The following is an 11,343-nucleotide window of genomic DNA, read 5'->3' as shown; positions in this document are numbered from 1 at the left end:
TTGATGCAAAAATTGAAGATTATAGATCCAATTAGATTATGTGACTGTTTGGATTTGGCTGAAAAAACCAGCGCGTCTGCGTCTAGCGTTTTCCTCTTCTTTTATTTTTTATTTTTTGATGCACATGTTTCTAGGTAGGAGACAAAGTTACTGTTTATGCACTATTCATGGGACCTACAACCACTTTATTTAGAAAAAATATATATTAAAAATAGGTCCCACGGTACTATTCACACATTTAAAAATTATTTTGTTACAGTGTTTTCAGTTTTCAGCAAAATAAGTTGTATCCAAACGGATCCTATATATATATAATCAATCCAATTTTAACTTGCTTCTTTTATATATATATATATATATATATATATATATTTTTTTTTTTTTTATTGCTATGGTATGTGAATATTTTTTGTAATAAATAATTATTATATATTTTTCATTACAATAAGTTGCAAAATAATTGATATTATGTTATTGCAATGATATCTTAATATTTGTTGTTGCAATAGATTGTAAAATAATTGAAATCCGGTTATTGCAATGCTATCTCAATATTTATTGTTGCAATAGATTATAAAATAATTTATATCAAGTTATTGCAATGCTATCTCAATATTTTTCATTGCAATAGATTGTAAAATAATTTATATGCAATAGTATGTTATTAATATTTTTGTCATTGTAAAACAATCGTCGTAGAATTCGAAAAAAGAAATGGGAAATGAAAGAGGAACCTTAAATGTCATACATTTTATTTTTACTCATCCTAAATAAATAAATAAAAATAAAATGGTATGAAATCATCTAATAAAGGCTTAACCCGGTCCAACCGGTCTCAGCCACCATGGCTGAAATTGGACACACACACAAATTTATTAGCTTGATCCTTGTAAGATAACAATAATCTCCAGCACCTATAGAATGATCCTTTATCTAATCGTAAACATTATTTGATTCAAAATTATCATGAATTAAAATCAACCCAATTGAAAGAATATATAAGACTAGAAATTATGAAGATTTCCAAACTTATAAAAGGACGAGAAAGAGGGAGCTTAGTACCAAGAACTAGAGGTTTTGTTAGTCTTCTCTCTCTCAATCTTCTCTGATTGGCTGCGTCTCTCTCTCTCTCTCTCAGTCCTCTCTGCTCAAATTTCTTTCTTTTCTTTTCTCTCAATGTTTCTTATAAACGCTCTGTAAATCTGCTTCTTCCGCTTCCCCTTATTCTTTTTCTTTTTCTTTTTCCTTTCCTTTTTCCTTTTCCTTTTTCCAATCGTAGTATGGAAGCCTTTTCTCTTACTTTTTCCATTTGTAGTAACCTAAAACGGTGTCTGATCACTGGTATGTGAATATTTTTTGTAATAGATAATTATTTTATATTTTTCATTACAATAAATTGTAAAATAATTGATATTAGGTTATTGCAATGTTATCTCAATATTTTTCATTGAAATAGATAGTAAAATAATTTATATGCTATGGTATGTTAATATTTTTGCCATTGCAATAGATTTAAAAATAATTCATATCAAGTTGTTGCAAGGATATCTTCATTGCAATAAGCTATTATTTCAAAATGACTTGCGAAACTCAAGTCATTTTTCATTTTGGGAAGCACTATGCTGAGAACATGGTTATTAAAACAATCAGCAAATGACAAAATCTTTCATCCAAGGGTTTCAGTAACAAAAACCATTCTAGATTGATGTTTTATAACTTTGTTCCTCAATGCACAAAGCTAGTAGAGTAATTATTGCAAATCATATAGAAACTTATACTATCTTGATACCGGTCTATACCTGTGTTGGGCCCCACATATAAGGGTGAGAAGGATGACCTGAAGCCATGGTGGAATTGTGAGAATTCTTCATAATCCAAATCTAAAGAAAGCATAATATAAGTGTGTAAGTGAGAAATGATATACTTGAAAATTGCGAAGGAATGAAGAAAGCCACGCAAGGCGCCAAAAAAAAAAAAAGGCCTAAGCCGATTCTAACAACTAGCCTAGGAGAACACTCACTCACCCAAAAAAAAAAGTCCTTCGGCTTCCCTTCCCCTTATTCTTTTTCTTTTTCCTTTTTCCATTTGTAGTATCAAAGCCTTTTCTCTTACTTTTTCCATTTGTAGTAACCTAAAACGGTGTCTAATCATTGGTATGTGAATATTTTTTGTAATAGATAATTATTTTATATTTTTCATTACAATAGATTGTAAAATAATTGATATTATGCTATTGTAATGATATCCTAATTTTTGTTGTTGCAATAAATTGTAAAATACCTGATATCAGGTTATTGCAATGCTATCTCAATATTTGTTGTTGCAATAGATTGTAAAATAATTGATATCAGGTTATTGCAATGCTACCTCAATATTTTTCATTGCAATAGATTGTAAAATAATTTATATGCTATTGTATGTTAATATTTTTGTCATTGCAATAGATTTAAAAATAGTTCATGTCAAGTTATTGCAAGGATATCTTCATTGCAATAAGCTATTATTTCAAAATGACTTGCGAAACTCAAGTCATTTTCATTTTGGGAAGCACTATGCTGGGAAACATGGTTATTGAAACAATCAGCAAATAACAAAATCTTTCATCCAAGGGTTGTTGTATTTGTATGTCACTGTTATTAGTGGCTTCTGAGATTTGAAGCTCGTGATCAAAGGCATAGCCTCCCTGAAACTGAGAAGTAGAGAAACCACCACCGCCGCCGCCACCACCACTGCTCAACCACAAAACCTGCTCGAGCTCCATTGCCAATTGTTTTCTCTGTTTATTATTTGTTGTTTTGTTTGTTTAATTGTCTGAACTCTGAATAATAGAAACCCTAAACTTGGGTCCTTTTTATATATGGATAAGGAAACGGTAACACTAAGAAGGAATAACGTTTGACACATAAGGTGCGGACCAATGACTTAACCAAAATTTAACCTTCTTAGCTCTTATGTTGTTTTTCCTATCTAGTATCTACTACCAGTGGGATTCGGACTAAGTACTCCGTATAGTGTCATTGGATTGGTTTATATGGTTTTGATATAGACTTAGATTATGCGGGGGTATGAACCCCCCCCCCCCCCTTTTTTTAGAAGTGTATAAACCTACTTAAGGCCCAAAATCTCTCACGTTAGTTTATGTATAATTGTTTAAAGTTTATCCATAATTATTATGGTAATTATGTAAATTTACATTAGCATTGTTATTTTGCATTTAATTTTTTATTATTTCTTTATGTATCTTGAGAATAAAGAAAAAGAGTAGACGATGATTATTATGTGTGCAAAAATAAAACAGTTTAAAAAATCAAAATTTTTGTAAGATTTAATGTGAGTGCTCTAAGCCTTTTATACATTGATGTTTCACATGTATAATTATCAATAACTATTCAATATAATTATCAATAATTATTCAATAATATCTATTTTGTAATGTTTTTACAAATTGTTATTGTGATCAACTTTTTACTAATTCTCAGTTGGGCCTGCTAATAGCATCATTTTTTATTTATTTATCAATAACCATTCATCATATTAACCGTTTATAAAAAAAAAAAAAAAAAAAAAAATTATATATCTAGCATTTTCCCCAAAAAAAAGTTGTGAAAATTTGACAGCGTTCATGCTTCATCAATATTGTCATAATAACTTCATAATTCCCTAATAAAAAGTGGTATGATTAGGATTATTGCTAATACAACTAATAAATTTTGTTGTTCATGTACTATATATTCTTAGGAGGCATTATCTTGAATTTCCTCCCGGAGTCCTTGAAAAATACTACAAGAAGCTCCTAGAAAGCAACGAGTTGTTAATGCTGAGCCAAAACCCTTTCCTAAGTCTAAGTTCTCCCTACTTCAATTGCAATTTCTCGGGTGCAACTATGCACTAGCGGCTCCAGAAAATTTTCCCAATGTGTTCCTCAAGAAACATAAATTACACAATCTAATAAAAAGAAAATTTTATATATATTAACGACAACAACAACAACAATCAAAAAACACCAAAATACATAAAGTTTTACAACATAAAGTTTGTGGAGTTCAGTTGTGGTTATTATTAGTGTTGCTGAACAGAGATAAACGACGATGGCTGGGGAGAGTAAGTGAGTTTCTTATTTCCTTTTAGCCTTTAGGTTTGATTTAGTTTTAGTTTAAATTGTTTAATGACTTGTAAATCCGTGAGGCACTGAGGATTTTTTATTTATTTAATATTTGTTGAATTAAAAATGTAATTGTGTTGATGTTGGAGTAGTGATAGTCTTAGTCTGAGATAAGATTGATCTTGTACTGGGCTTTTCTATTGGCATTAAACATATACATTTTGAAATATTAATACATATGCATGTTTCTTATGGATGATTTAAAACCATTATACAGTATAGTTTTACATTGTGCACCAATTATTCTCTCTACTTATATACCTATAATAAAAATTATCCAACCAATGTTTAAGCCCCTAATTTTTAAAAAAAAAAAAAAAAAAAAAAAAAAAAAAAAAAAAAAAAAAAACTACTTGTAGGGGTTTTAGTGGCTTGATGGTGGTGGGAGGTTAATATGAAGGAGGTGGTGGCCCCTTAGATTTACAAATGTTTTGTCAATCTTAGGTCTTTTATTTTGATAATAGTGAAACAATGTGTTTCATTTAACAATCCACAACATTTTTGTGTTTCTCTATTTCTCCCATGGGTCTTATCTGATTAGTTATTATTATTAGTTCGTAGTATGTGTGTGTGTGTGTATATATATACACACACATATATTGCTTTTGTTTTTAATACTAAAATAGTGGCTTTGTTAAAAGACATGAAGAAGAGAGAATGTGTGGTGTAAGCTTAGGTAATTAATGATAGATTAATGAGGTAACAGTCAAAATAAGTTAACGTAAACTTTTAAGTAACAGTAAAATAAACTTAATGAAAAGAGGTAAAAAAAAAAAAAGGCTAAATGCAAAATTAGAGTGCCATATGGTAAGACCTCATGCACTACTGCGTGAGGTCTCTGCTTTTATATATATATATATATATATATATATATATATATATATATATATTGTAGGGACACGATTCTCAAACGGCCCAACAATGACGTTGGCCTCACACGTGAAGGATCCCTCACAATAAGATTTGTAGAGAGTGGGCTTGAAAGGCTAGCGTTTGGTCACAGGGCGTTGGTCCAAACCGGACTTTAGGGAAACTCAGATAAGAAAAAGCTTCAGCCTGGATATCCAAGCCCTACAGCTTTATAACTTGAGGGATTGGACTCCTCGGATCATGTCCGAGGAGCACTAATGTCTTTCTCCGGTTACCCAGCTGTACTTTTTGTGGTATACATACATCTTTCAGTGATTTTCACCTATGGAGTCTTTTTCCTTCAGGTGGGATGGGAATCCTTCGTTTCTTGTCCATTCCCCCTCCCCATCCAGATTACTTACTTTCTCTTTTATACTAGCCTATGTTTGCTATCCTTCGTCCACGTGTATGGTCAACTTTTACGAGACTGATATTTGTCCCGTCAGTCTAATCCCGGGATTGTTGGGGATGTTTAATAAAGCCTAAGAATCAGGTTCTGTTAGGTGTAGAGTCTTATCAGTGAAGGGTATTAAGGACAACTTCCCTGAGATATTTTCTGATCTTTAAAGTTTGCTCGTATACCACTTTCATCAATGAGACTTTGGGTCTGCCGAGGACTAAGCTGTCCTCAGCTGTATCTCCGGGCCATTTTGTGCTTCTTATTTTGAGCTTGGGCCATGGCCTTCTTCGGCTTGGGCCTGTGGACTCCCCATGAGCAAGCGGGCCGGGCCCATAAATTATTTGGGCCCCACAATAGCCCCTCAAAACCCTACTGTCCAACATCTTGGTTGGAAAGGTGGGTTTTGGTAGTACCGAGCCTTTATTGCGGCTCATTTATTTCAGCCTTTGACTGACGCTGGCGACTCTTCACCTGCCCAGGGAGTGTACCGGTCCACGAGATGTTCCCCTTAATTTGCGCACGATGCCCTTATGCCGTTTGGTTATCCGAAGCGCGTCTTTAATATTTTCCCTTTACGAGACTTCCTAGATCTAACGGTTATTGATGGCGTGGGGGAACGAAACGGGTGTACTCTTATTTGCAGATTTCCCTAGAGATCTGAACGCATTATGTACCCTTTTCCTCGTCCCCTATATAAAGAGAGAAGACAAAGGCTGATTTTCTCATACCTGAGTCCCTCAGATTCCTCCCAGAGTCCACTTCTTCTCTCTGGTTATACCTTATCCGATAATACGTTCACCATAGTAGTCAGCCATGAGTAAACCATTTCATTCCCAAAAACACCATGTCCTAATAAAGCTCGAGATGGCTCGGTCAGGGCAAGGATGGCGGAGACTCAAGATTTGTCTCCCCTTCCTTTTAGCCAAAATCCGAAACAGGGATTCGTCACGTCCCACTTTCGACGTGACCGAGTCAAAGCCATCCATTATCACCACCACCCGCTCTCTCATGAGCATATCTAACATGGCGTCAGTGTGTTAGGAGTCAGGACTGGGGCAGGGACTAAGCGTCCCCGCTTCTTCCTCTCTTCTTTCACTGGCGCCTCTTTTTGCCTCTCTTTCCTCCTTCTCACATTTTCCCTCTTCTTCTCCTCCTTCCTACTCATGTCCTCCATCTTCTTTATTCATCTCCTCCATCTTCTTCTTCCTTCTCCTTCAAATTCTTCTTCCTTGTCCTTCATCTTCCTCATTCATCTCCTCCATCCTCTTCTTCCTTCTCCTTCAAATTCTTCTTCCTTCTTCTTCATCTTTTTCTAAAGAAGGCTCTTCTCCCGATATGAGTAATACTGAGGCGGAGATTAGAGAGACTTTGAAGACAAGTTTGAAAGACACCTGACTGTTTACTTATCTGTATTGCGGAGGTTATTGTTGCTTCGGCAATTCACTTTTTGTATAGGCTTATTTAAGCCCCTTTTTGTACGTTGTAATAATTTTTCATATTAATAAAAGTTGCTGTTACTTTACTTCGCATGTTCTGTTTTTATGTTTTTACAAGTTTACAAGCGCTGCTCGGCACAATAATATAGCATTTAAATCAATGACAACTAAGGCTAAAATATTTGCTAATAAAAAGATGTCATCATAACTTTAATAAAATTATTCGACATAGCAATGCCGACCAGTGAGGGACGAAACTCACCTTAAAATTAGCCGAGATGAGGACTAAGTGCTCGATACGGTATAGGAAGTAACTATCCGAGGACATGTCACCCGCCAAATGAACAGTTTCCTTAAGCTAATGAACATTGGGTCATTTCGCCATCTTCTTAACACACTGGCCTTAACCTTTTACAGCATTTGAGCCGAGAACCTTCCCCATCCGAGTGGTTGGTTTCCCCATAGGCTTGAGTCCGAGGACCATGCAAGTCCTAGGTTCTGTCCAAAACTTATGTTTTTCTCAGTACTTGGTTTCCCCATAGGCTTGAGTCCGAGGACCATGCAAGTCCTAGGTTCTGTCCAAAACTTATGTTTTTCTCAGTCCTTGGTTTCCCCATAGGCTTGAGTCCGAGGACCATGCAAGTCCTAGGTTCTATCCAAAACTTATGTTTTTCACAGTCCTTGGTTTCCCCATAGGCTTGAGTCCGAGGACCATGCAAGTCCTAGGTTCTGTCCAAAACTTATGTTTTTCTCAGTACTTGGTTTCCCCATAGGCTTGAGTCCGAGGACCATGCAAGTCCTAGGTTCTGTCCAAAACTTTTTGAGTTCAGATTCTCCCTTTCTTCAGGTATTTCACGAGGCGCCGAGCAGGGGTTGTTCTCGACAACGGCTATTTCTCGGCGTGGGCCACAGTCCCTGGGCCCTCATGCACAGCGGGCCTGGGCCGCGAAGTCACTAAGCCCACGAATTAAGAGGTATCTCCACAGCCTTTGGCCACGCGGTACTCTCTGACGTCCCAATGTTCGAGGTGCGCATTTACGAGGCTTCTTTAATCTTGTGGTTGCAGTTGACGTTGGAAGTTGAGCCAGAACCATTTTGTCTGTAGCGTCCCTTGGGATGCTGCGTGAATTAACTGCCACCACCTTATTCCCTTAAATAAATGGGAGAGATAGTTGCTTTCCCTACACACAACTCCTTCAGCTTCCTCCCAAATCACAGCTCCTATACTCAGTGCTGTCCTCCCTTAGCATAACATGTTTGAGGCGAGGGTTGGGAAGAAGGAACTCTCTCCGCCACGGAAGCGTCGTGCCCTCCTGAGACTCAAAATAGTGAGGTATGGGCACAGGAAGCATAAGTTCAAGAGAATATTCCATTTTGATCGAGGGGAAAGGGTGTCTCTCCCTCTTTTAGTCAAAATCCGAAGCAGATTTTGTTCATGCCAGAATTTTGGTGTGTCAGAAGAAAGATTCTCCGCCATCAACGCCTCTGCCTTGTGGCAGGCAAATATTTAGAGAAAGCCCCTCAACTTCCAGCTCCCTGCACCTTTCCTTCAGCGGTGTCAGGCTCAAGTTGGGTTCTCTCTGCATTTTTTCTTCGAGGTTGCGGGTCCCAGGCTGGGTTCTTTTGCTGCCTGAGTTATGGGCATGTAAAAGCACTGAGGAAGAACGAGGTCTTGAAGCAGTAGCCAACCTCTCTTCTGTGCCACCTCCTCGGCTTTGTTTTATTTTCTTGTATCTTTTCTTTTGATTATGTGGTTAGCTTTAGTAGCCAACCTCTCGTCTGTACTGCTCCTCGGCTTTATTTTATATATTTTTTCTTGTATCTTCCTACTCAATTATGTAGTGAGCTCTGACATAAGCTGATTCCAGCTTTTCATTGTACGCTGTACTATTTCTTTGTTTTAGTAAAAATAGAAATTTATTTACATGTTTTGAGTACTGATCTTTTGGCAACACTACTTTGTGAATGGGTGTGCTCCATGTGTGTGTTTCTTCAAGAATATTTAGAGCAAGATACCTTGAAACATAATCTAACTAACTCTAATTTACCAATACTACCAGGCATTATATAGATAATTCATAGTAAATCAAACTTAGGAAACTAACCGGGGTAACAGTTGAATATTCTATGATAAGCGCGTGAATACCGTCCAAGACTGATAATCTCTAAATAATCCATCCGAGCAGTCGACTGGGAAGTAGGGAACTCCGATTGTGCTTTTGTGTACTTGGTTTCCCCATAGGCTTGAGTCCGAGGACCATGCAAGGCCTTGGTTTTGTCCAAAACTTATGGTTTTTCTTTTGTGTACTTGGTTTCCCTATAGGCTTGAGTCCGAGGACCATGCAAGGCCTTGGTTCTGTCCAAAACTTATGGTTTTTCTTTTGTGTACTTGGTTTCCCCATAGGCTTGAGTCCGAGGACCATGCAAGGCCTTGGTTCTGTCCAAAACTTATGGTTTTTCTTTTGTGTACTTGGTTTCCCCATAGGCTTGAGTCCAAGGACCATGCAAGGCCTTGGTTCTGTCCAAAACTTATGGTTTTTCTTTTGTGTACTTGGTTTCCCCATAGGCATGAGTCCGAGGACCATGCAAGGCCTTGGTTCTGTCCAAAAATTATGGTTTTTCTTTTGTGTACTTGGTTTCCCCATAGGCTTGAGTCCGAGGACCATGCAAGGCCTTGGTTCTGTCCAAAACTTATGGTTTTTCTTTTGTGTACTTGGTTTCCCCATAGGCTTGAGTCCAAGGACCATGCAAGGCCTTGGTTCTGTCCAAAACTTATGGTTTTTCTTTTGTGTACTTGGTTTCCCCATAGGCTTGAGTCCGAGGACCATGCAAGGCCTTGGTTCTGTCCAAAAATTATGGTTTTTCTTTTGTGTACTTGGTTTCCCCATAGGCTTGAGTCCGAGGACCATGCAAGGCCTTGGTTCTGTCCAAAACTTATGGTTTTTCTTTTGTGTACTTGGTTTCCCCATAGGCTTGAGTCCGAGGACCATGCAAGGCCTTGGTTCTGTCCAAAATTTATGGTTTTTCTTTTGTGTACTTGGTTTCCCCATAGGCTTGAGTCCGAGGACCATGCAAGGCCTTGGTTCTATCCAAAACTTTTTGGGTACTTATTTGCTTTTTTCGCAGGTCAGCCCCTTGGCCATGACTGGGAGAGCTGATTTGAGGTCGGAAGCCCCTAGAGCTGCCCGTGTCGTTGGCACTACAGGATGTAAGCCCTGGCACCAGTTTATATCGGAGCGACAACTGCAGGTCACCGGAGATGGGAAAAACTCGCGAATCTCTGCTTGCTAGAGAGTTGACTCATGCGCCACCCGTGCCAACGCGCAAGCCCTTCCCACAGACGGCGCCAATTGTAGGGACACGATTCTCAAACGGCCCAACAATGACGTTGGGCTCGCACGTGAAGGATCCCTCACAATAAGATTTGTAGAGAGTGGGCTTGAAAGGCTAGCGTTTGGTCACAGGGCGTTGGTCCAAATCGGACTTTAGGGAAACTCAGATAAGAAAAAGTTTCAGCCTGGATATCCAAGCCCTACAGCTTTATAACTTGAGGGATTGGACTCCTCGGATCATGTCCGAGGAGCACTAATGTCTTTCTCCGGTTACCCGGTTGTACTTTTTGTGGTATACATACATCTTTCAGTGATTTTCACCTATGGAGTCTTTTTCCTTCAGGTGGGATGGGAATCCTTCGTTTCTTGTCCATTCCCCCTCCCCATCCAGATTACTTACTTTCTCTTTTATACTAGCCTATGTTTGCTATCCTTCGTCCACGTGTAGGTTCAACTTTTACGAGACTGATATTTGTCCCGTCAGTCTAATCCCGGGATTGTTGGGGATGTTTAATAAAGCCTAAGAATCAGGTTCTGTTAGGTGTAGAGTCTTATCAGTGAAGGGTATTAAGGACAACTTCCCTGAGATATTTTCTGATCTTTAAAGTTTGCTCGTATACCACTTTCATCAATGAGACTTTGGGTCTGCCAAGGACTAAGCTGTCCTCGGCTGTATCTCCGGGCCATTTTGTGCTTCTTATTTTGAGCTTGGGCCATGGCCTTCTTCGGCTTGGGCCTGTGGACTCCCCATGAGCAAGCGGGCCGGGCCCATAAATTATTTGGGCCCCACATATATATATATATATATATATATTGAAGTGTACATTTTAATAAAATTTTGTTTATTTTGAATTAAATTATTTTCTTGTCTACTTCTTTCTTGCATCAATTGATTGTAAAACAGACCAAGCATTCTTGGAAGACTCTTGATATTTGATAGGTAATCCTTTTTTCTTTTTCTTTTTTTCTTTTTTTTTTTTTTTTAATTTGATATGTAATCCTTGTTTTCAAGTTCTCCGGGGCATATACTGAAGTTGTAAACTGACCAAGAAGTAAAGCACTAATAGCAATTTTATGTTGCAAGAACTAATATCAAGGTTTCAA

Source organism: Quercus robur, chromosome 1, assembly GCF_932294415.1.
Source record: "Quercus robur chromosome 1, dhQueRobu3.1, whole genome shotgun sequence".
Classification (NCBI taxonomy): domain Eukaryota; kingdom Viridiplantae; phylum Streptophyta; class Magnoliopsida; order Fagales; family Fagaceae; genus Quercus; species Quercus robur.
The sequence above is the reverse complement of the archived record's forward strand: the minus strand, read 5'-3'. Positions refer to the sequence as shown.